General features: G+C 38.4%; 1 protein-coding gene across 5 annotated transcripts in view; it reads right to left on the bottom strand.

The window, feature by feature from the left end:
- The window catches only part of LOC145293821 (TAF6-like RNA polymerase II p300/CBP-associated factor-associated factor 65 kDa subunit 6L), a 313,860-nt gene that overhangs the window by 148,477 nt on the left and 138,885 nt on the right, over positions 1-26,498 (bottom strand). The gene's annotated exons all lie outside the window — the stretch shown is intronic.

A 26,498-nucleotide genomic window follows, 5' to 3' on the forward strand; every position in this document is an offset into this window, starting at 1 on the left:
TTGCTATCTATTTAGCTATTCTTAATATTCAAATCTTCTCGCCATAATATATCTGAAAACATAGTTTACTTAGCCTTCATCTTGGCTGCATAGATTGCTCTTCTTGCTGTCCTCTTTGCCACCATCTCTCCACACACTCCACAAATTCTTTATTTCACCATGATGTCACCCTATATCTTGGAGGCTCATTTTTCCACCTACAACTGTTGTTTGTTACCTCTAATAGTGTATCTTTCGAATTCCATATTTCCTTCAGGAAGATTTGGTAACTGAACACTCCATCACTTGCATTTAATGCGTTGTTTGTTCAACTTCTCACTTTTCTTCTAGAGATCAACTTTTTCATTACCTCAATAGTTTTCTTCAACTTGGAGCCATAAATAACTAGTCACAATTTCTTCACCAGGTCAATTACTATCATATCATTTTTTGACCCATTTTCTTATTAACAGATAATCTTTGCTATTTCGGATTCATGTGTAATTAGATGACTTTCACTTTTTTTGAAAACAGTCTTTGCAATTGTATCAGAAGTTTTTGTCTAATGCAAAGCAACAAAACTTTTTGGTTAAAATATCAAGCAGAGGTTCACTAGTCACAAGTTGAGTCGAGTAGAGTTCGTTGTTCATAACACGATACATGTTGACGTTCTCTATTCGCTTCTTCCACTCCTCCCAGCGATTCGCCTTTCATAATGTTTCGGGCAAACTCAATTTGCATATACCACATGAGATTGCTCAAGATCTACGCGTGACCGGAGGCTTTAGAAGACAACATCCGCCATCTTGGCCTCTTTTTCTTCATGTTTACCCCTTACAAAGCATATCGCCACTTCGACATAAGGGGTTACTATTTGAGGCCATGTCCAGGAAAGATTAACAAGATATTTGTTTATGTTACATTTAAACTTTTGCATATCAGTACAGCTACGAAGGGAATTATAAAGTCTAGCTGTTTGAGGGAAGAAACTATTAGAATAGAAAGCTTTCTGGCATTTAGAGACATCAACAGTGAAGGGATGAGGTGTTAGTGCTAAGCGGGTTTGTCAGGGATATATACGTCGAGGGGGTACAATTGAAACGAGTTCATCAGAACACATTCCATTAAAATATTTGTAAAACAGGCACAGTGATGCAACATTGCGGCAATGGGATGGACTATTGAGGGAAACTATGTTAATAAAGCCAATTTTATTGATCCTGGGCAATGCTGATACAAAAGTTACTGTTACACCTTTCCCCTCAAGTTATGTTGATAAAGGCAATCGTCTGAATAGAATTAATATATAATTCACTTACCAAAAGTAATAATGTAATCTTACAATTTTTGATTGCAGACAACAGAGTTGAACAAATGGTTCCTGTCAATTACTAAATTCTTTCTCCTCACCCACTATTTAAACATTAGGATATGAAGAAAAATTCATGAAAATGTGAATAAAGATGAATAAAAAATGAAAGCAAATCTGAAGAAAAATAAATGATTGAAACAAAATGTATGAAAACAAATGAAAAAAAACAATACGAAATCCATGAAAAATGAAGGAAAAAATGATTAAAAAAACTAAAAATAAGAAATTGAAGGAATAAAAATGAAAGAAAAGAAAATGAACGTAAGATAAAGAAATGAAAGAAAGAAAAAGATAATTAGAATACATGAAAACATTTTTCTTAAGAAAAATGAATGTAAAAGGAATGAAATAATTAAAATGAACAAGAAAATATGAATAAAAAAAGGAAAATAAATGAAAATATAAATGAAGAAAAACTGAATGAAAAATTAAAGAAAAATGAACAAAAAAATAATGAAAATAAAATATATGTAATATGGTAACTTAATATTATGACTTCCAAGTAATGCCAATTACCATTCTTTGTATAAAATAATATAACAAAACAGTTATGTTGCTGTTCCCCAAACGCCTGAAGGACATATGCATGGGTCAGGTAGTAGGATGGCACCTACTGACCTACAAAATAGTTTATTTGGGTGTGTGCAACCATGATCATAAGAAATCCTTTGGAATCAATCACCATCTTCTTTGGAGATCTTAAGATCTCTGCCAGTCAAACCCCCAACCCCACGGGTTCTCACCTTGACACTGATTTTGCAAAATGGGTGGGTGTAAAAAGCAAATGTTTGGTACTTTCAAACTAACCATTCTCTTTCTATAGGGACATTCATGTGAGTTCAGCGACCGTTTGTGAATTCCATATTCGCTTGTAACTCCATCCAATGAACATTCCAAATAACTGACATGCTTACATCCCCAGCAATGCAAGCTGGGATTTTCCAATGCAGAGATTATCATCATTTTGCAGGTGTACAAATACTACATTTTGCAGGCGTACGAATCTCTGCATAATGCAGAGATTATCATCATTTTGCAGATGTGTGAGTACTGAAGCTAGAAGAAACCCAAATTCTCACAACTCAGGCCCTTCAATGCAATGTAGATTTAGTCTATCAAGAGTTAGGCTTGAAGATTCAGGAAGCAGATCAAAGTCCCGCAAGCGGATGTGTCTTATATCTACCACAGCAGCCCCACTGATATCTTGGAACATCATGATGTGTTTGCTCGAAGTAATCAGGCCAATGCTGCACTCTTAATCAATCCAATCTTCCTCTGCTGAGTCTAAATTTGACTACAGGGTGCCCTGTTCAACATATCTGTTGTCAGTCTATGCCCCAGCTCTTGATGTTGATCTCAAAGATGCATTCTATGATAGTCTCCAAGCTCTCATGAACTGTATTTCTTCATCTAGTGATAGCCACCGGTGACTTCAATGCTCATGTGCTGGCCCTTTCAAAATAAGTGACTGTTGCCACAATGATTTTGCTGCCACAAACGAACTCACCACTAGTATCCATTTTCAACATCCCAGACACCACCTCGTGACTTAATATTCCCTCAACAGTGTCGCCCAAAATCAGATCGACCACATTAGGCATCAATTGTGCTTGACTGTCGTGTGTAACATGGAACTGAAACTGGTAACAAAAATAGCTCTGATCATGTCACAGTGAGAGCAAGATTGTGCCTTAAGTTAAAAGCGAACAAGAAGTTCAATCGGCCTCCAAAATACAACTTTTCGAGACTCAAAACGATTTTCAAATCTACTTGTCCAACTGTTTTAATTAGTCATGGCTAAAACATGGGAAAATAAACAAGTAGTTGCCTTTTTTTAAACAAATTAAAATCTATTAAAATCCATTATCCTTGAGCAACTTTTTTTCCCCAGAAAGATTTTTATCATATGAAAAGCAGAATAATATAAAACTTTTTCTATTTTTAATAGAATTTTGAATTTTCTAAAACCACACCATTCATCACCATTTTTGTCTTGATCGATTAAACATAGAAATATTTTTTTTAAAAAAGGTTTTTGAACCAATAAATTTTTTGTTATTTTTGTCATAATAAGATTTAGGATGATTTGCTATAAGAATATGCAAAAATAATACAAGTACCAAATTTCAAATAATCCCAACTTTTTATATCACTCTATAGATTTGCCTAGCGAAATTAAAAAAAAAAAAATTTAATGATAATTTAAAATAATCTACAGAGGCCTGGATAGGACTAAATAGACTTGATTTACAGTACAGACCAATAAATCTTCTGTGTGCATGAGTAATCTGCTGGAATCCATATTAAATAGAGAAGTAGTCAACCACCTCAGCAGAAATAACCTTCTTAGTGACATGCAATATGGTTTCCGTTCTGCTAGATCTACAGGAGATATGTGCTTAGTTATATCTCATAGGATTAGTGAATCTCTTGACAAAGGCTTCCTTTCTAGGGCAATTGCTCTTGACATATCAAAGACCTTCAATACATTAGTATGGCATAAAGGCCTACTTTACAAGATTTCCAGCTACAGTATAACTGGAAATGTTTTCTCAATTATTAACTCATTTCTCTCTGATAGGCTCATAAGAGTAGTGGTTGATGAGCAGAAATCCAGAGGCCCAGAGTATTAATGCTGGAGTCCCTCCATGGTCCATCCTGGGCCTAACTCTCTTTTTGATCTACATCAGAGATCTCCCAAAACACATACTTAAATCATGACATGACCATCTATGGCAACACATCAAAGGCTGTAAATGTATCTAAATCAAAACGTAGATTCCATGAACAAAGCTTCTTACACTGATTACATATAATGATAGAAGATGTATCGAGACACAGGAATGGCTATGTTTGATCTGGCAGAACGGTAGTTCATTAAAATTGTGGGGTCTGCATTCGTGCCTCGTCCACAAAGTATGGAAATAAAAAATTTAAAAATTAAAAAAAAAACGTTTACAAGTGTTTTTGATATAGATGTACATAAGAATACTTTGATAAGTATGTTTTAACTTAAATAGGGATAGTATAATAAAATTGTGGGGTCTGTGTTCGTGCCTGGCCTCCATGGAATAGAAATAGGCACAAACATTAATAAAGACTTTTCATATCTATCTGCGTAAGTATACTTTGATAATTATGTTTCAGTTTGAAGAAATATGATATAATAAAAATTATGGGGTGTTCGTTCGCGCCTGACCTCCATAGAATTGAAATATGTCACAAAGTTTAACAAGGTTTTTTAATATAGATCCACAGAATATTGTGATAAGTGTTTCAGTGTGAACAGGTATGGTATAATAAATTATGGGGTTTATCTATTTTATTTTACTTTCATCATATTTTGCTTTGGTTTTGATACCCCCAAATTCCAAGCTATCTCTTTACAACCCTTCCTTTTCATAACCTATCATACTTTCATAAATCAGAGTCCATTTTCTGTAGGCTGTTTTTGGACCCAGTCAACAACGGGTACTTTTGCTAGTATATATATATAAATATCGATTATGAAAAAAAAATGTATACCATTATAAAGTTCATTCTTCACTTAATAATCAGTGAAAATTTCGTATTGATTGGATAATTACTTCATTTTTGGTAGATTTTTAAAGAGAGACTCTGTAAAAAAATACGCTCTCTTTCCATTTTAGTCATGCCTAGTTTTAATGGACTGCAAAGACTGTGGAGTAATTCTTAAAAAAATTTTCAATGAAGTTGTCAAATGTTGTGTCAAAGATTGGATTTCCGGCTGCACTGTTGATCTTGCAAACAAAACAAGCCTGCAGCTCTGGAATTGATGACTTTCATTACATGACTGCCTATTTTGCAAGGACTAATCACAATGCATACAGGCAAAGAATGGCCGAAGATATAGAGAAAGCATCATCCATTGGGGACTCAAGAAAGATGTACAATCTTCTTTGCTCAAACAAAACTGTTTAGAGGCAGCAGTGAAATAAACCTCGATCTGCAAGGGGAACACATAACTAACTTAGATGACTTCAACAGTGGAATGATCACTTTGTTGCATTGCTTAAGCATTCAAACACCCCAAACCCCGATCAAACTCGATCCCAAATGTTCCCACTGATGCCCCACTACTCACTACTCCTCCATCCATTGCTGAAATCATGAAAACCATCAAAAAGCTCAAAAACAACAATGCAGCAAGAGAAGATGGCCTTCCAACCGAGATATATAAACATTTTCTCAAAAACCCTAATTCTGACCTTTAGAAGATAATTTTCAGCAAGAAACAAACTGCAGTACCAAAGTATAAGACTCATTGATATTGCTGCCAAGATCTTTGCTACTATTTTGCTGAAGTGATTTCAATCTCAGTGAGATGCACAGACTAGGCAAAACAATGCGGATTTTGTCTTGGCTGAGGATGCCCTGACCAGATCTTCACTCTCCGTTACATGCTTGAGCATTGCTAGTGTTACCAGCACTCTTGTCTGTTTCATTTGATTTTGTCAACCATGGAGCTCTTTGGCAGATTTTACAGGCAGACAATGTCCCACCCAAACTCATCTTCTCCATCCAGAAGTTTGTACATATGGTCAGGAATCTTATCTTTTCAACATTCAGTATAGCGGTCAGTAAGGGATGAGTCTTATCACAAACTCTGTTCAACCATGCAATCAATCTGCGATAGCTGAGATGCAGTTTTATGCTTCTAAGATCAGTATAAAGATCAATGCTCAAAGTTCCTGATTGCTAGTTTCTTCCCAAATGAAAACCAACCAATTGCCCTTGACAGGGAAATACTTGAAGTAGCAATACCACATCATTCTTTTCTTTAGATTGAATAAACTCAAATCAAGTCTTATTGAAAAGAACATAAAAACAAAGAAATAAGATCTTTAATTCTTTAAAATCGGCCCATTAGAACTGGAGTTATGACCATTCAAAGTATCAAAAAATGTGGTTCACTGGACATTTTGCCTTAAGCCAGTCCTACTCAAATACACATAAGCTTGTAACTGAAAATGATAGGAAATTTGCATGATTTACAGGCTAACACATTTTTAAAAAAACTGTATCTTCAGATATTTTTAAGATATCATGATAAAATTTTGAACATATAATACCATGAAGGTTCAGTTGGTATTATTTACGACCATCTCACTTGGTAACTTGCATACTAATTAGCATGTTCCAGTAACATTTTAACAAACAAACATGATAAAAACAGCTAAGAAAAATGGCAAGTAAGGCTTTATCATCATAGGAAGTATTATTCTGATGGACATTATCATTTGCAATTATAACATCACGAAAAATCCAAAATGGCCACCAGGAAATCCAAAATGGCCACCACGACACAATTCAAAGAAATTATTAACAAAATATGGCTTGTAGCATATCAAATTAAAAGAAATTTTGTACAGGTAAAAAAAATTTTCAAGTACATTAAACTAATTAGGATAATTAAGTTTCATTTTAACAGCTTTAAGTAGAAGCATCATAAAAACAGTTTTTAAAAATAAGAGGTAAGACTTTATCATCATGCAAAATGTTATACTGATGAACATTATCATTTGTCACCATTACCGTGTGAAAAATCCAAGATAGCAACCAGGAAATCCAAGATGGCTACCACGACACGATTCAAAGAAATTAACAAAATATGGCTTGTAGCATATCAAATGAAAGGAAATTTTGTACAGATTACAAATAAGTTCATTAAACTAATTAGGATAATTAAATTTCTTTTTTAACAGCTTCAAATTGTTGGCTCCGTCGATCTACAGAGATCATGAAATTGCGCATCCTGATTCAGTCAGAGGGTTGCAGATTGTGTGGATGTGCAGGCCGATGCAGGAGCCACAGGACCTACCACAGTTGCTACAGATGTAGCTTTTCTGTCTCTCTACCTGGATCGGGGTCGAAACTGGATCTGTTCTCTCCTTTCTACCAGGGTTGCGGAATCGGAGTCAGAGGTTTTAGCTGGAGTCAGAGTCGGATTTCTAAGAGTACAAGGAGTCAGAGTCAGAATTTTTTATCCGACTCCGACTCCTTAAGTCCAATGAATTTATTTTTTTACATGGTTTTCCTGTTTTTTTTTGTATTACATTTTCTTTTTTATTTATTATTACATTTTTACCCCAAACAAGGCATATTGCTACTTTGATGATTGAGGCTACTATCAGGAATCTAAGTTTTAGGGGTACTATATAGGGAGTTTAGCAGCAAGATGTCTGTTTACATTACACTTGAACTTCTGCATGTCAATACAGTTGGGGAAGCAGGAAACTGGAAAAGAATTCCAAAGTCTAGAAGTTCTGGGGAAGAAGCTATGAGAGCAGAAGACTTTCTTACATCTGGAGATCTCACTTCGCTGCTTGTCAGGTTTGTTGGGGGTATTATCATCGAGGGGGTACAAGAGCTTGTAGTTCGTCAGAGCATCCACCATTAAAATACTTGGAAAACACGCAGAGTGATGCAACATTTTGTCAATGGGACAGTGACTGAAGCTTAGATAACAGTTCAGGACCTATCAGGTTGGCGATTCTCTTTTGAACACTGTCCAGGAGCGAGAGACTAGGAGCAGATGCACCAGCCCAAATGTGACAGCAGTACTCGATACATGGGTGAATGGTGGCTTTGTAGAGGTACAGGATACTTTCAGGCGTAAGTAACATTCTAGCATGGTAGAGAGAGCCCACCTTCTTTGCAGCAGCCTTGGCAATGATCTCAATGTATTTATTCCAACTCATGTTCCCCGTGAACGTTAAGCCAAGGAGTTTGAACAAAGTACTTTCAGGTAATGTATCTTTAGCCATAACTATTGGTGGTTGGTAAGGTTTCATGTAATTATTAAAGGAAACGAGCTTTGTCTTGGCAGCTTTGAACGTCACCATCCATTTGTGACCCCATTCCACCAGACTGAAGGTCTTCCCCTAGGGTTTCCGCCATTGCCTTAAATATGTGCTCATTAGTTTTCCCCACGTGCCTGCTATAGAGTTTGGTGTCATCAGCAAATATACCCATGTCAGAGACAATCTTATTAGGTAAGGATTGATCCCTGAAGTACAACTGCATTTATATCATATTGTTTGGACATACGCCCATCGAAGACAACCCGAATTCTTCTCATTTAAGAAGGATTTAATTATGTTAAGCATTTGTCCAGTAATACCAGAGATTTTATTTTCATGAGAAGACCATCGTGCCATACCCTGTCAAAGCCTTAGATATGTATAGGGTTACTGCCCTCCCCTCCTCTGCCTTATCCAGTGCTTGGTATATACGTTCAGAGACTACAGTTAGAATATTTGCAGTAGAATGGGCTTGCCTAAATCAATATTGATGGTCAGAAGTTTAGCAGGTTTAGGTGGTGGACTAGAGCTTGATTAATTAAAGACAAATATTTTGGTGAAAAGCTTGAGCTAATTGGGCAATAATTTAATAGGTCAGTTCGTTCGCCAGAAATTTTGTAAACTGGTACCACAGAATCAGCATTCCAGCTGTCGGTAAAGCAAGATTCATAAAGACATTTATTAAAGAGTTTAGAGAGAACTGGAGCAACCTCAGCAGAGCATTTTTTTCAAAGCACAGCCAGGATGAGATTAGGTCCACATGCTTTTGAAGTGTTTAAGTTTTTATGATATCATGTACTTGAGAAGGGGTGATTTTCAGATCATCTAGTGTGGTTTCTGTCCACAGAGGAAAATCGGGGTGGGAATGGTTTGTTGGGTCCAAGGTAGAGTTTGAGGGAAAATAACAGGCAAACATGTTAGCTTCTCAGTTGCTGTACAAACAACCTCATGATTGTTGGATAGTGGGGGAATTATTGATTGCCCATTATTTACTACACTATTGTAATTTTTCCAGAAATCATGAGTTCCTAATTTCTGCAGTTCAATGCGTTTCCCGGTGGTTTCAGTATATTCACTCTTAGCTGTTGCTACTTTTTTCTTACAATTACTTCTAGCTTCTATATACTTTGTCTGTTTGAACAGGACTTATGCTGGATAGATCTACGGTATGCATGCTGCCTTTGAGCAATAGCAGCTGCGCAAGTAGAAGTAAACCATTGAGGAGAGTGGGTTTTGCTATAGAACTTCCGTGTAGGAACATGTGCTTCAATTGCTGCTTTGAATCGTTCAGTAGTCTCATTTGTGCACTGTTCTGCAGGAAGAGAAAATATATTTCCCCATGGGTTGTCTCTTATGTGATCTCTAATGGCATCCCAGTCAGCCTTATTTTAGTACGTTGTCATTTTGAGCAATGGCTTTTCATCTTGGGGTCGAGAGATTAGAGTGATTCTATCATTATCACAGCATGATCAGCATTCTTAAGTGGGCAATCAGCATTTGTTACACAATCCTCAGAATCTCTTGTCAGAAATAGATAAGAAGTGAGGCTTGCTGTTCCTGGCGATCTGGGAGATGGGTTAGGAATGTGTCAAGGAATGAGATATAGCAAAGTTATGGATGATGCTACTAGCTGCGTCAGTGTAGTTAGAGAAGCCAAGCAAATTTCTGTGGCGTGCGTTAGAGTCACTAAATACATGTATTTGGGCACTAATATCAAGGGAAAGTGCTACATCTATGCTGTCAGAGACATGATTGATTATAGTACAGTCCTGGGTTGATGGAGAGCAATAAAGAAAATGCAGGTAGTTAATGCTATGTTGTAAATTTAGTTTAAAGCACATGAAGGCCTGGTCACCTGATTCTAGTTTAGATTCCCTAGACATGGGGGAGGGTGTCATAAATATAGACTCCAAGTCCGTTCCTGTTAAAATCCTTACGACAAAGTGGAAGATAACCAGACATGTTAAAGATGTTAGCGGGGATGGAAGAGTGCAAGTTAGTTTCACTTAGTGCTAAGATATCCGGGGAGTTTGCTAGGAGAAATGGTTCTACATCATCTAAGTTCTAAGTCCTCGGATATGTGCAAATGCAAGGGAGAAGGCGTGAGTGTGTGTCTTGTTTGAACATATTTTTGGATTGAGCTATCATTTTATCTATTTCATAGTTTCAGATTTAGATTGAGGTGCTAGGCAAAACGGATGTGCATAGTCACCATCATACAACATGAGTAGACCGTCAGTCGGCTCCTCATCCACAGGAATGTGGACTCGGGAATGCCCACCAGAGATGAGTGCAGGGTGCTTTTCCATGCGCGACATGGCACTACATATATCTTGATATTATACGATTGATGACAGAACAGCCGTTCTAAGTGCTATCAAAGAGTTAGGGGTCCTGTACTGTCAGTTGAGAACCAGCAACCAGCAACTGTCAAACTGGTACCCTCAAACCTGTCCGACAGGAGTGGCCCAGTCTAATTATGTTAACATATATGTTAAATAAGCACTCTCAAGATGCCCAGGTATAGGGGAAGGGAATGAGGCAGTTGTGTGGAACGGCATTCATTGCCCTAGTCAGGAAACAAGGCTAAGCACTGGGCATCTCTAATGAGTCCTTGTGGCCGCACTTCTGCTCCTGGCTAATAGGCAAAGAAGGAGTATGGAGTTTAGATAGGTAGAACCTATCTTCTCCTTAAGCAGTTAGGTTTGCAAACCGGTGATCTGATCAAGTCACTAGCTCTAGGGAGGTTGTCATCCAGGAATGAGAAGGCCTCTCTTTCCTGTTTTGTGCCAAGAAATATGAGGTCAGTGGCACAGGTTCACAAATCAAAGTTTTCCTTATTCTAGATGAATGACCTAACCTGATCTACTGGCCCATCAGCACTGAGAGTTTTTCCTGCACCTGGTTTCAAAGCCAGGTATTTCTATGCTCCCACATGGATAGTTAGGATTGGTAGAGTTAGTATCAAAGAATTAGTGTCTGCTTTGATCTTACACTTCTCAGAATAGGATTAAGATTTGTTACGTTTTTAAAGGAGGTATTTATGAGTGTGGCGTGTAGATTAAAGGTGAATATCTACTAGGGTTAAGAAAAGATCTAATATGGTTTGTGGATTAGTGACTAATTGGAAAATTATAGTATAAGGGTTAGGGTGCATTTCGAAATGTGCTTTAGGTGTTAGTTTTCATGTAAAGATAATCACAAGCACTTTATCCCATCTAATGTAAGAAAGATATAGTTGCTAGTTAATATAGATTACTTATAATCTGGGCACAAACTGTCGCTATTAGTTATCTATTTAATAGATATTCTATAGAGTATAAATATAAGTTAAACTAATGCATCCCTTAGCAATAGAAATCTGTAGATGTTTAGTATTTATCGATTTTGAAAAGGTCAGCCTACCAAAGTTTAGAACCAGACGCTAAACACTACTCTAAAGGTACGTGCAAGTATGTGATTTTATATCAACTTGGGGAGAAGAGCAATTGGTTTTTTGTTCAGTTGAAACAGGAGAGATGATATAACTTACAAAAATAAAGCATTAATATACAATATAGATATACAGGGATTTGGGAATGATTTAAGTGTATAAGGATTTTTAATGTTTACCATGCAAAACAAACAGGAAGGCAAAGTATTATCACTTTAAAGCAGACATTTAGAAATAACATTTGTGCCAGTTATTTTAGTAACATACATCAGTAACAATATACACGTGGTCAGTATAGGCCTTATATTTAAACATGACACTTAGTCACAGAATGATAAATTATGATTTCCAAAAAGAGGGAAGCAGTATAAGTAAATAAAAGCAGGAAAACAGGTTCGGTGAATAAGCAATAACTTAATTGCTTCTTAAGAAGTGGTTCGGACAATTTAGCAGTTTTTGTATGGTCTTGTATTTATTTTTGGAGATATCTCATATTTTGTACTGTGCTGTAATGCTTCCACTTCATCAAGATATTTTGATCTGTCGGATATCTGCAAATCCTGTCTGGACAACTGTTTTCACACAAGATCAATGAAAGTTCTGTCTTTAAGTGGTGTCACTGTAGATTACATTGGATAATAGCAATACCCATGAAAAAATTGAAATAACTTAAAATATTTCAATATTGGTATACATAGAAAGAGCTTAATGAGCTAAGAAAGAATCTTTTTAAATTTTTTAAATCTGATTAAAATTAAGGAAGTTATGACTATTTTTGTGCCTCACGTTTGAATATTTTTCCCTCTTTAAGACTATATGTGTTTCGTCACATTTTTTACACTACTTTTTCAGTAAAAATGTCATATCTTTGTTAAAACACAAGACTAAGAAATGAAATTTACCATATAAGTGTATTTTTGTACAAGGAATCAGAATATGCAACTGAAAATCTCCCAAAGTTTATGGTTTCCAAATAATCTGCAGTAAATGTGCATAAATATGCAGCAATTCCTTAAAAATGCCATGTATCCATAAACAGAAAAGAAGTTGGAGAACTCAAAGTTGAATTGTAATGTGCTTTATGTACAAAAAACTTGAATGTAAACACAGGGTCATTTAAAAATGAATATATTGCAATATTTCTTTGGTATTATTGTAGATTAACACCTGTTTAACCCCACCCAACCCCTTCTGACCACCCCTCTAAAATGTGATTCTACCTTTTTAGGCAATTATGTATGAAATGCTGTGAAAAACTTTAATGAAAGATAAACAAATTTATTTTAGAATTTAATGTAAAATAATTCCCCATTACAGGTCACACTAGCGTTTTAGGGCAGTTAACTGGGGGGTTTATGGGAGATAAATCCTGTATGCTTTTTGTTTTATTTTTTTAAAGACGATTATGTGTGGTTCTAAGAGGGTTTCTATGCAATGAGAATATGGGGAGGGTTGCCATTCGGACTTTGAATTAATCGTAGGGCTAAGGAAAATTATGTGTGAACATACTGAAGACTTGACAGAAACAAAAATAATATTTAAGAAAAGATCTATATTTTGTTTCTTTGTTTGCTTTAGACGCTTGTATGTGGCTTACAGAGGTATTTTGTTGGAGGGGCTTGCCACTCGAACTTTGTGCCATTGTTAGGGTTAAAGAGTGTTTTAGGAGGAGACTTGCCACACATAACTGGGGTTAGAGGTGAAGTTAAGAGAGCTTTTTTTTTCAAAGGGAGCGTTCATCACTCATATTTACTGTTAGTGGTTCATAATTATTGGCTTTTGAAAATGTTATGGATTAAATTCGGAATATCACATTACTATTAAATATGTAAACTTATGTAAATAAGGATATGAAACTTTACAAGAATAAGGACAAAGAGACAAAACTAAATTTTATTTAAAACACGTGAAAGTTTGGAAAAATTAGTTAAAAATAAAAAACTAGACAAAATACTGTTAAAAACCCGCCGAATATATATCTGCCTATGTTACGGTAACATATATTGAGCGAGTTTCTAACAGTATTTTGTCTGTTTTCTTATTTATAACTCATTTTCCCAAACTTATCACCTCAAAGAGAGAATCGGCCGCCATTTTAAATTTTTGAATACATCGGTAAACACTGTTTTTCGAGCTGAATAAACATGTTACATTAAATATAAACACTAAAAACATATACAGTTAGATAGAAAAGTAACGTATCTTGCCTTTGATAACATTTATTTGTTATATATTTGTTTTTTGACAACTTTTTCAAATCTATGTGTATAGTAATACAAACGAGATTTTCATACATCTTTTGATTTTGAAAAACATTTGTGGCTGTTCGCAGTAAAACATTGTTTCAATTCGCTGTTCAAAACTAATGCAATGAATAAAAGTGCATGCAAGCTATATATCTACAAAAGTTTACTTTGTGTTTTTAACCATGTTTTTAAATTCGACCAGAAATGTGAGAAATTATAATAGATTCATAATGCCGAATTGGTTGGGATTGTTATTATACATTCTGAAAACCTAAACTAATGTTATTCTGATAACAAAATAGCTCTAATTAAACATATCAGAACATTTATATTCATATTTTCATGTTTTTCTTAATTCGTTCATGAATAAAAATTAAAGAATGCGTGTTGTTTTTTATACTGTGCTATGACTAATACTACAGCTGCTGCTACTAATACTAACTTAATTTGACAAAACTCGAAAAATAGAAACATTTTTTTTCGGGTAGGTCCTTTTAAATTATTATCAATTACCGTGGTTCTACTCAACATAGAATAATACTTTTAATTGATAAAGATAGTAAAAAGAATGATTTACTTACTACTGGGTGTCCGATGAATTTTTTTTTCAAAATGTTCGATACTCATCATATGAAAGTCTTATTTTTAACATGACAAAAAAAGAAATGGTCAAAAATATTTCAGACACTTGACAGTATTATGATTAACACCTCTTATCAAGGCCCAAAGGTCACTCGACGATAATGGTTAATGAGTGTACACAAGTCAATGGCACAATATCCTAGTAATCGTTAGTAGTGGAAATTTGGCAAATTGAATTACTTAAGGGGATGGTTCTTCCAGAATTTGTTTATGTTGAACTTGAATATGATCAACTTGTAGTCAGCTGGAAAGCAGGAAAATGGAAGACAGTTCCACAAGTGTGCAGTTCTAAGAAAGAAGTTTTGTTCATGGAATGTACGTTTGGGATTAGGCACAGAAAAAGAGTGGGGGAAATTATTGATAAATGTTTTCAGCTAGACAAGTGTTTTTCATGAAAGTTTGGCGAGGGAGGACCATAGATTGGAGCTCAGAGAGGTACCTGCCATGAAAATAGTGATAGAGTAAAGACATGCTCGTAACGTCTCTTCTGTGGGAAAGAAGTTGCAGGGAAGAGAAAAGGGCACCCCCCCCCACCAGGTTACGAAGTCTATTTTGAATTTTGTCAAAGTATGATAAGAGTTTTCCAGCAGCTCTTGCCCAGATGTGGCAACAGTACTCCTTCTGTGGATGAACCTGACTCTTACTTAGGTAGGGAATTGTATCAGCAGTGAGATATCTACTGAAGTGCTAAAAGGATCCCACTATTTTTCCAGCCCAGAAACTTGTCAAAACATGGAGCCGCTCCAAGACGAGAGCCATTTATTTCAATTGATGCCAGATAGGGGACCAGAGCATTGATGATATAAAGATAGAAGCTTGGTTTTAGATGCATTAAAATTAACCAGCCACTTCTTTCTCCATTACTCCACATGCTCTAGATCAGAAGAGAGAGAATAAGAGAGAACTTGGTCATTTACGGCTTTTGATGTGTTCGCATAGATGGTAATGTCATCAGCATAAATGTCTTTGAATGATTTTAGGATGTGATTTTGAAGATCACTGATGTAAATCAGTAAGAGAGTTGGGCCCAGGATGGGCCCCTGAGGGACTCCGGCATTAATACTGTGAGCTTCTGATTTCTGCTCATCAACCACTACTCTTGTGAACCTATCAGAGAGAAATGATTTAATAATTGAGAAAACATTTCCAGTTATATTGTAGCTGGAGATCATGTGAAGTAGGTCTTTATGCCATAGCCTGTTAAAGGCCTTTGATATGTCAAGAGAAATTGCCCTAGAAAAGAAGCCTCCATTGAGAGATTCGCTAATCCTATGAGATATAATCGTTAGCACATCTGCTGTAGATCTAGCAGAATAGAAACCATATTGCATGCCACTAAGAAAGTTATTTTTGCTGAGATGGTTAACTACTTCTCCATTTAACATGGATTCCAGCAACTTACTCATGACGCACAGGAGATTTATTGGTTTGTACTGAGAGGAAGATGATCGATTACCTGAATTCTTAAATACAGTGCATACTAGTGAGGTTTTCCAGAGTGTTAGGAAGCAATTCTCTTTAAGACAACGTTTAAGCAACTTTGTAAGTATAGGAATTAGTTCTGGTTGAAGCTTTTTCAGCACGATAATTGAAATGCCATCACGGTCAGTTGCTTTATTGGAATCAAGGTTTTTGATTAGCTTGGCAACATCATGCTCAGATATTTGTACGTCGCATAGTGTTTTTTTCTGATAAAAGAAGAAATACGATGGGTTGACGGCCTTAGTCGCATAGGGTATAAGTAATTGCAAACTTCTTGGCAAAGAGTTTGGCTTTGTTTGATGCTGACGAGATTATCTCAGGTTCATTGATGATGGTTGGGATAAAGCACATGATTCTGTTCAGGATCCTGTTTGCTATTTGTCAAAACTGGTGGGGATGAAGCCGCTGCTTAGCTACTTTGGACTTAACGGACTGAGCATACAACTCTCTCACATTTTTTTATCACTCTTTTACGGTGGTTGCTGGCAGTCCTAGAATCGGCTTTAGTCTCAGTACAGCTTCATGTTTTTCTTTGATCCTCTTTCCACAAAGGCAATACTGTCTTTTAAAAAATTTCTTCTCTGTATAATATGTGTCTTTACTTCCCTCTTTCCACATGTCATCTTGTTTGTAATATATTAGTTATAGTATACAATATATGTATAAACACAATAGAAAAATTGGAAATACACATCTCTTTTCTAGCATTCATCACCTTTGGAAAATGATGTTGGATTGTGTAGTGGACTTTCGGTCAGCGTTCAAGTTGTGGATAACTTGACAAAGACTAAAGTTACTTCTCATGAAAGAGGAGAACTATTTATGGCACAATGGGAGATTCCATTGTGCACACATGGGCCAGTCTATTCCTTGGATTGTGATTGGCTGAATCACCTGATTGGATATGCTTGTACATAAATACAAGCCTTCAGTTCAGCTCAATCTGGTGTCTGTATTGTGCATAAGCTGGATCCTTGGTAAGTGTTGCTGCTATTATTATTATTGTTGTTGTTGTTGTGTGTTATTGACTAACACAGTTCTTTTGATTATTCTACATCTCCCCTCTTCCCCCCCCCCACGAGTAGGCTGGGTTGTGTGAGAGGTGTATCTCTCTTTTAGGCCTAGTTTGTTGTGTGGTTGTAACCTAGAAAGAGCTCGGGGAATCCTTGATCGAAAGCGTGGGGATATATGTGTGGTTTGTTGTTGGGGTTTGGTTGCTGTGTATGCGCTGTTACAGGGAGATAGTGGGAGATGCAAGAATGTAGTATCGCTTGAGGGAATTGTTGGTCCTAGTGCTGCACTTGGTATTGGGGTTGGTGCAGGCTTAAGTTCGCATTTTCTGAGGAAACAGCGGTTCCTAAGTGTGATCCTTCTGGATCCGTTAACCCTGATTCGGTATTGTCGATCTGGTAGGGAACTGATGATTTTGCCCGTTGTGTTCCATCTGTGATTGACTGGATTTTGGATGGCTACAGTGTCACCAGCTTGTAACGGTGGAAGGTTGTGGGTATATTTATTGTATCTTTCTACCATTTTTGCATTGCGGTGGTGGAGCATTTCCTCGCGATGTTGTGCCGCTGACACCCATTCAGGATGAGGCTTGTAAAGGATTGGCTGTGAAGGGATGGAGTCACGTAGTCGACGGTGAAGTAATAATTGAGCCGGTGATAGGCCAATGCTTTGGATTGGGGTATTCCGATACTGCAAGATGGCCCGGGCAACACTGTCATTGTCCAAGGAACCGTGGCGGCCTGTGTTTCCTTTCACAATCCTCTTTGCAGTTTTTACTGCGAGCTCTGCCCTGCCATTGGATTGGGGATACGCAACAGAAGATAATCTGTGCCTAACACACCATGTTTTCAGAAATTCTTGGAACGTGCTGGAAGTGAAAGGTGGGCCACCATCGGTGCTGAATTCTTCTGGGGCACCATATGTTTGGAACAGTTGTCGGCATATGGACATCAATTTGGTTGTAGTAGTGTGACCTGATTCTAGGCGGTATAAAATTAGCCAACCAGTTAGCCTATCTGCGCAGGCAAGGTATGTGTGATCTCCAATATAAAAAATATCCATGACGATTTGTTGGAATGGCCACTCTGGGGATCGTGTTAGAATGATAGGCTCCCTTGGTTGACTAGGTGCGATGGTTGAGCATACCATGCAATTCGCCCTAATACTGCGGATTGATGCATCCATCCCTGGTCAGTACACCGATTCGTTGGCACGTGCTTTCATGCCGACTACTTCTTGGTGTGCAGAATGCAGGCAGTGTAGGACCTTTTTTCGTTGTGTTTTGGGGATGACGATCCTTCGATCCAACAATACTAGACCATTGTCAGTGCTAAGGCGGTGCCTCACCTCCCAATACTCACGGATTTCGGGCGCAGTGAGATTACGTGTTTTTGGGAAGCCTTGCTGTATTGTGTCTATTAATTTGTTATATTGTTGATCGCCACGACCTGCTGAACGAATTAGGTCTGGTGATATCATGGCTATATTACTGCTGTCTGCAAATGTTGCTATTAAGGCTGTTGACTCTGTTATGTTGCTTATGTTGTTCGACTCCAATATATCCATTTGAGAGGGTTTTGTTGGAAATACATCGAGGAGGGCTTGCACCATCGCCACTGGGTGGCGGGAAACTGCATCAGGGCCTCTGTGCCACTTCCCGGGGCAATGCTGTATGGTAAATCTGTATCTCAGGGTCTTTTCCTTTAGTCTAAAGAGCCGGGGGTTTTGGATCTTGCTCAGATCACGATTGCCAAATATCCCCTTCAGAGGTTCATGGTCTGTGACCACTATGATGTTTGGAGAACCCATGACGAACATACGGCATTTCTCCAATGCCCATGCTATTGCTGCTGCCTCACCCTCTATTGGTGCGTATCTGCGCTCAGCATCCGTGCAAAATCTGCTGCCGGCATATATCAGATGCCAACCTTCGGAACAGCAGATTGGGGCTTTTTCCATGGTACATTGGCAATGTTTTTGTAGGAGTAGGAAGCCCATTCCTTCTTTGCTCCAATCTGGAGCAAGGCAAGTTGCTCTGTCTTTGTCAAATGTTGCTACCCCCTTCTGGACTAGGTGAATTATAACTCGCTTGGAATCTTTGAATGCGTCTCCGAGGTTTTGATTCCAAGCAAATTTGGAGTTTTGTTTGATGAGGTCCCGAAAAGGCACCATAACTGGACCCAGTGAATATGCCCAGGCTACTTGGTTGACAAGCCCAAACCATGATCTGGCATCAGTAATTGTCCTTGGGACTGGAAAATCCTGTATCGCTTGTATCATGGACTCAGAAGGGGTAACTCCTGAAGAAGTTATCCGGAGGCCTCCAAATTGTACGACATCCTGACAGAATTGGAATTTGTCGGTGTTGAGCACAATTCCATTCTTAGCACATTGGAGCAGAAAATCGAAGGTATGATAAAAGGCTCCCTCAATGCTAGAGTCATATAGCAGGGTATCGTCTACTATCTTCACCTTGCGTGGGATATCTTTTATTATCTCATCGTATCTGCGAGTGTAAGCATCCCCAGATGCGACATATCCTTGAGGCATCCTAAGATACCTGTATCTTCCCCACTCAGTTATGAAGGTGGTTAATGGTTGAGATTCTTTGTCAAAGAGAATCGAGTGGTATCCATCAACAGCGTCTAGGACTGTTTTCTTTGTTCTAGGTGGCACTTGCAGTGCCAACTGGAATGGCGACCCAGTATGGTGGGTTTCTCGCTTGCATTGAGAGTTAAGGTGTTGGTAATCTATTGTTCTCCGTGGATTACCATTCTTTTTGGCAGTTATTACCATAGTACTGCACCAATCAGTAGGCATACCCACGGGTACTGGAGCTATGATACCTTTTTCTACATCCTTCCAAAGGGCTTGTCTTACTGGTTCCTTGAAGTGGAAGGGTACAGGAATTGGGTTATGCCTGGCTTTAGGGATTGCTCCCTCTTTGAGGTGAATGTGGGCAGCTGGGCCGGACATGGCTGGAAATATCCCATCTTTGTTGAATGTCGTTTTGGCAAACTTTTCTAGGAGCCAGCTCTTAAGTTTGCCTATGTTATCTTCTGTTGCGGGAAAAGGGAGGTTTTTGGGGCGATTTGGCAATTGATCTACACACTTTTTAGACTCGGTGTCTACCTCTTCATGTATGTCTGCTAAAGGGTTTGGAAAATGTTTGTGCAATATTCCCACATCGATGCAGGCTGCTCTGCTGAGATAAAGCCGTTGTATGCCCTTGCATATGTAGAGGGCTTGTCTAGTTGTTTTCCCTCTGACCACAAACTCAACTGGTAGCCAACCCTGACACATAAGTGTGAAACCTCCAACTGTTCATATGATCTTTCTTGATTGGACAAGACTAATCTCTGTGAGGCCCATTTTGATTAAATGCTTTGGTCCCCCAAGACAAATGGCGGCACCACTGTTGGGAAAAACCTTTAGCGTTGTACTACAACTCCTAGGGATATTGGCAGCTTGTCTGGGATCTGGTTTTGGTGAGAATGAGATTACTGATTTCAGTTAACAGATCACCTTCTGTAGTCATAATGGTGCCCCTCATTTGATCGAATGTGATATGGGCCATGAGTGTATTCATGGGAGCTTCTTGGTCTTCAAAACTTTTTATCACTGCCGGGCGATATTTCTTTGTCCGGCACACTGCTGAGAAATGGTTAAGTTTCCCACAAGTGTTGCACATTTGATTCCATGCCGGACATGTTAAATGGCGGGCACTTGTCCTTGGAGTACCGTGTTGGTGACTACCGCAACCTATGCAGGTTTGATGGGGTTCCTTATCAGCAATGTTATCGTTGTGAGTAGCAGTAGAGCTAGTGCGAATATTGCCTCTGCTAGTCCGTACAGCACTGTTTTTTTTTTTTTTGCGATACATTGACATCCGGACTGTAGCTATGTCTGAGGTATCAGTCATTGCGGTTTGGTCCCGTAGTGCAGACTCAAATGCCTCAGCATGACAAATATTTTGGTTGAGAGTTTTTAGCAACCCGGCTTTTGCCAGTAGATCGGTCTGAAGCATATCATTCGATATCCCTTTGATAAATTGGTCCTTGATGTAAATGTCGGACAGGTCGTGATCGCAGTTGGGGCATGAGAAATTACAGTCTATGGCCGTGGACCTAAGACGAACAAGGTATTGTTGGATGGGTTCATCTTCATGCTGTGATATAGATGCAAATGTCATCCGATGGACCATAGGATTTGATTTTTGAGTTACCAATGCTTCTGTCATCTCTAGCAGCTTGTCTGGGTTGGTGGTGAAGAACTTAGGGTACGTATTTATGATTGCGTTTTGAACGGATTCATCAGCGCAACTGTATAACTGGGTATTGGCCTGAGAAGTTGGCATGTCCGTTATTCTGGTGAATACTTCCCAGTCAATCCGAAATTTTCTGAATTGTTGAGGGGTCATTTCGAGATGAAGTTGGGGAGGCCTGGCAGCTGGTGCCTTAGCATAGGTGGTCTGGATAGCGGGCTCCTTGGCTTGTCGAAGGATAGACAGAGCTTCTCCCATTGTTGTGATTCCCAATTCTCTTAGCATGGCTCGATCCATTACTTGAAGGTTTTCTTTCCTCAGTTTTTCCTTCACAAAAGTTGCAGCGTAGCTCTTGGCGGAATCGGCAGCAATGCCTGCTTTGAGGAAATAGTCTTCCCAATCTTCCGTCTCGGATCCTGTTCGTAGCGCCATGTTGGATTGTGTAGTGGACTTTCGGTCAGCGTTCAAGTTGTGGATAACTTGACAAAGACTAAAGTTACTTCTCATGAAAGAGGAGAACTATTTATGGCACAATGGGAGATTCCATTGTGCACACATGGGCCAGTCTATTCCTTGGATTGTGATTGGCTGAATCACCTGATTGAATATGCTTGTACATAAATACAAGCCTTCAGTCCAGCTCAATCTGGTGTCTGTATTGTGCATAAGCTGGATCCTTGGTAAGTGTTGCTGCTATTATTATTATTGTTGTTGTTGTTGTTGTGTGTTATTGACTAACACAGTTCTTTTGATTATTCTACAAATGAGTTTGTATGTTTTAAATTATTAATACAGAAATCGAAAATTATATCGTTTCAATTAAATAAAAGAAGGAAGTATTTAAATCAAAGCACACATTTAGCTCTTAAGGCAGATCCTCCCTCCCTTCCTCTTACTGCTCTCAAATAAACGCTAATATTTGCACCTCAATTCATTCCACGTGGAGACACTGGTCTTTTAGCAAGACAAACATGGGTCACTCAAAGAACACCAAGTAAAGTGCATCTATCTGTGTTGTGTGGAACCTCTTTATGTAGATCAAGTCCCACCATTTCTTTTGTTTTCTTTGCTTTATATTTTCTTACATATTCAAATAATTATTAATATCCTATTCATTTATTTTAAAACAAATTAGTTGCTAGAGCAGATTGGTTTTCTCATAGTACTTGAAAAATAAAATATTTTGTAAATGTTAGGGGGGGAATCTATCTCCAATCCTACGCTTATTTATGAAGAATAGAGAAAAACTTTAAAGTAAGATACTCAATATCTTCATCAACGTGGGGGCACAGAAATACTAGTGTAGAAACCAGGCGTATGGTTAACCCTCTCGGTGTGATGGACCTGTAGATCTTGTCAGATCATCCATCTAAGAGAAAGAAAGCTGATAACAAAACAGAGAGGGAGGCTTTTTTTTTTTACATAAGCATCACTTTCTTACCACTTGAGGATAACGATTAAGAGTGTACAGTAGTCAATTGGACAATATAGTAATCGTTAACGGCTCATCAAGAACTTGTTTACATTGGACTTGAAGACATTCACATTGTAGTCAGCTGGAAAGCAGGAAAATGGAAGACAGTTCCACAAGTGTCAGTTCTAAGAAAGAAGCTTTGTTCATGGAATCTACATTTAGGTTTAGGCACAGATAAAGAGTGGGGGGAATTATTGATAGTGTTTTCAGTTAGACGAGTGTTTTTTGTGAAAGTTTGGCGAGGAGGGACCATAGATTCAAGCTCAGTCGAGCACTTGCCATGAAAACAACAATAAAGCGGAGACAAACTCGCAACATCTCTTCTGTGAGATAGAGGTTGCAGGGAAGAGAAAAGGACATCTCCTACGAGGCTACAAAGTCTATTTTGAACTCTATCAAGGCAGGACAAGTCCTTTCTAGCAACTCCTGCCCACATGTGGCAACAGTATTCCATCCTTGGACATACCTGGCTCTTATATAGATAGAGAATTGAATCAGCAGTGATATATCTACTGGATCGATAGAAGAATCCCACCATTTTTCCATCGGCCTCAGCAACAGATTTGATGTACGTGTTCCATTTCATATCAGGAGTAAAGGTTAAGCCCAGAAGCTTGTCAAAACATGACGCCTCCCCAAGACGAGAACCATTCATTTTAATTGATGCTAGATGGGGATCAGAGCGTTCATAATGTAAAGATAAAAGCTTGATTTTAAATGTGTTAAAAGTAAATAGCCACTCCTTTCCCCATTATACCACATGCTCAAGATCAGAGGAGAGAGAATCAGAGAGAACTTGGTCGTTTATGGTCTATGTGCTACCATAGATGGTAGTGTCATTAGCATGTGTACAAACGATGTAAGGATGTGATTTGGAAGATCATTAATGTAGATCAGGAGAGAGTTAGGCCCAGGATGAACTCCCTGAGGGACTCCAGCATTAATACCGTTAGCTTCTGATTTTTGCCCATCAACTACTACTCTTATGAACCTATCAGAGAGAAATGGTTTAATAATTGAGAAAACATTTCCAGCTATGGTATAGCTGGAGATCTTCTGAAGTAAACCTTTCTGCCATACCCTATCAAAGGCCTTTGATATGTCAAGAGAAATTGCCCTAGAAAGGTTGCCTCAGTTGAGAGATTCGCTAATTCTATGAGATACAACTGTAAGCACATCTGCTGTAGATCTAGCAGAACGGAAACCGTATTGTGTGCCACTAAGAAGGTTATTTTTGCTGAGATGGTTGATTACTTCTCTATTTAACACAGATTTCAGCAACTTACGCAAAGGAGACTTATTGGCCTGTACTGAGAGGGAGATGAGTGATCACCTAAATTCTTAAATACAGGGCATACTGATGAGATTTTCCAGGGTGATGGAAAGCAATTCTCCTTAAGACAACGTTAAAACAGTTTTGTAAGTATGGGCGTTAGTTCTGGTTGAAGTTTTTTTGAGTACTATAATTGGAATAACGTAAGGGCCGGTTGATTTACTGGAACCAAGGTTTTTGATTAGCTTGGTAACATCACGTAGAGATATTTGTATGCCGCATAGCGTGTTTTCTGATACAGGAGGAAATATTGGGGGTGGTGGCCTTGGTCGCAAAGGGTAGAATTAGTTGCAAAGTTCTTGGCAAAGAGGTTGGCTTTGTTTGATGCTGACGAGATTACCTCAGGTCCATTGATGATAGTTGGGAAAGAGTGCACGCTTCTGTTCAGGATTCTATTTGCTATTTGCCAAAACTGGTGGGAACCAAGCCGCTACTCAGCTACTTTGGAATTGACAGACTGAGCATACAACTCTCTTGCATTTTTTATTACTTTCTTACAATGGTTGCTGGCAGTCCTGAAAGCAGCTTCAGTCTCGTTACATCTATTATGTTGGAAGCAATGGAAAAAGTGATTTCTGTGCACAATGGCAGTAGCACATTCCAAAGAAAACCATTGTTGGCTGTTAGCTTTTTGCTGGAACTTTTCCGAGGGTATGGAACAGCCTATACCTACAATTAACCATTCCGTCAGGTCTGATACTATAGAGGAAACATCCTTTTTAAACATGGAATGCAGAGATAGATCTGATATAAATGAATGTGTGTCGATATACTGTACGATGGAGAGGTACATCTGAGGACTTATTACATTTCATTTTTATCTTAATTGATACAACAGAGAAGTCAGAAGATCCAGTGGAGACAGAACGGAAACTGAACATAGTTCAGGGCAAGTTGTGAGAAAAATGTCTAGGAGACTTGCATACTGGCCGTCAGTGTCGGGCACACGGGTGGGTTCTTGGACAATCTGAGTGAGGTCATAAGCAATGGAGAAATCATGACAGAACCTCCCCTCATCATCGATCTTGTTTGATAGGGTTAACGCTTCCAAATTGTGAACGTTGAAGTTTCTACATACGTGAATGTTAGCTGAAGGATAAGCAGATAGGATGTGGTCAATTTTCTCAGATATGCTTTTAAAGATAGTAACTCTGCTGTTGTGGGAGCGATAGAGATTAAATATAAACACTGTAGTGTGAGTAAGTGCAACTCGGAAGCACATATAGGGTAAGTTAGGGTTTTCTCTGGAAATGTCGCTACCACATGGAAAGCCATCTTTAATATAGGCACATATTCCATGTCCATGGCGATCTTGAGGCCTCCTCAATCATGTTTACAACCTTCCTGGATCTGGTGGCTCGAACAAACTCCCGGCTTGCAAACGTAACTTACTATAGGCTCTTCCTTTCGCCGGCTTTCACACTTCTTCTTTGCCTATTAGTCAGGCCAGAGGTACAATACCAGGGACTCACCAGAGTCACCCTGTGCTTGGCCTTATTTCCTATTTTATATTTTTCTCTTTCTCTCAGAAATTAAGAAAATTTGCTTGCATGCCACTTGTGCTCACAAGACTTGTTTGGGCTGGTCTTGTCTGAGAGGTTGAGGGTAACTGATTGACAGTTTGTCTTGCTGTTGTTTCCAACTGTCAGTAGAGGAGCCCTAACTCTTTGGTAATGCTTAGACTGGCTGCTCTCTCATCAGATGTATAATATCAGGATAGTTGCCATGTCGCGCATGGAAAGGGACCTTGCTGCTATATCTGGTTGGCTTTCATGAGACCACACATTCTAGACTGGACTTAGCTAATGGATTACTGTGTGCGTATACTTACCGTCAAAACTTTGCTCAACACTCTTACCCTAAACTAACGATAAACAAAAATGTAATTAAATGACAATCCAAACAAATATCACGTTAAAACAAGACAACCACCCAAACAAAACCAACTCTCCTCCGTCCTTGAGGCCCGCTTTCACAAATATCCGCGGGCTTAGAGGTAATATAGATGATGTAGAGTCTTACCTTTTAGTAAAATCCCTGGATATCTTAGCATTAAGTGAAACAAACTTACACTCTTCAATCCCCTCCAACTACTTGAACATGACAGGATACCTCCCTCTTTAAACTAGAGAGAAAAATCTTTAATCGGATGACCAGGCTTTTATGTGCTTTCGACTAACATTTCATCATTGAGTTAGTTACTTATATTTTCTCTGCCGTTTTTCCTCAAGTCAGGATTGTACCCTAATTGATCATGTCTCTGATAGTATAGATGCAGCACTCTCCTTGGATAGTAATGCCTAAATACATGTGTGACTTTAATATCCACCATAAAAATTGGCTTGGTTTCTCAGGTTACATAGATGCAGCTGGACGCTTCACTTATAGCTTCTTTATAGCCCATTCCCTCACATAGACAGTAATGTTTCCAACTCACC

Source organism: Euprymna scolopes, chromosome 15 (genome assembly GCF_053919585.1).
Source record: "Euprymna scolopes isolate OS-2025 chromosome 15, ASM5391958v1, whole genome shotgun sequence".
Classification (NCBI taxonomy): domain Eukaryota; kingdom Metazoa; phylum Mollusca; class Cephalopoda; order Sepiida; family Sepiolidae; genus Euprymna; species Euprymna scolopes.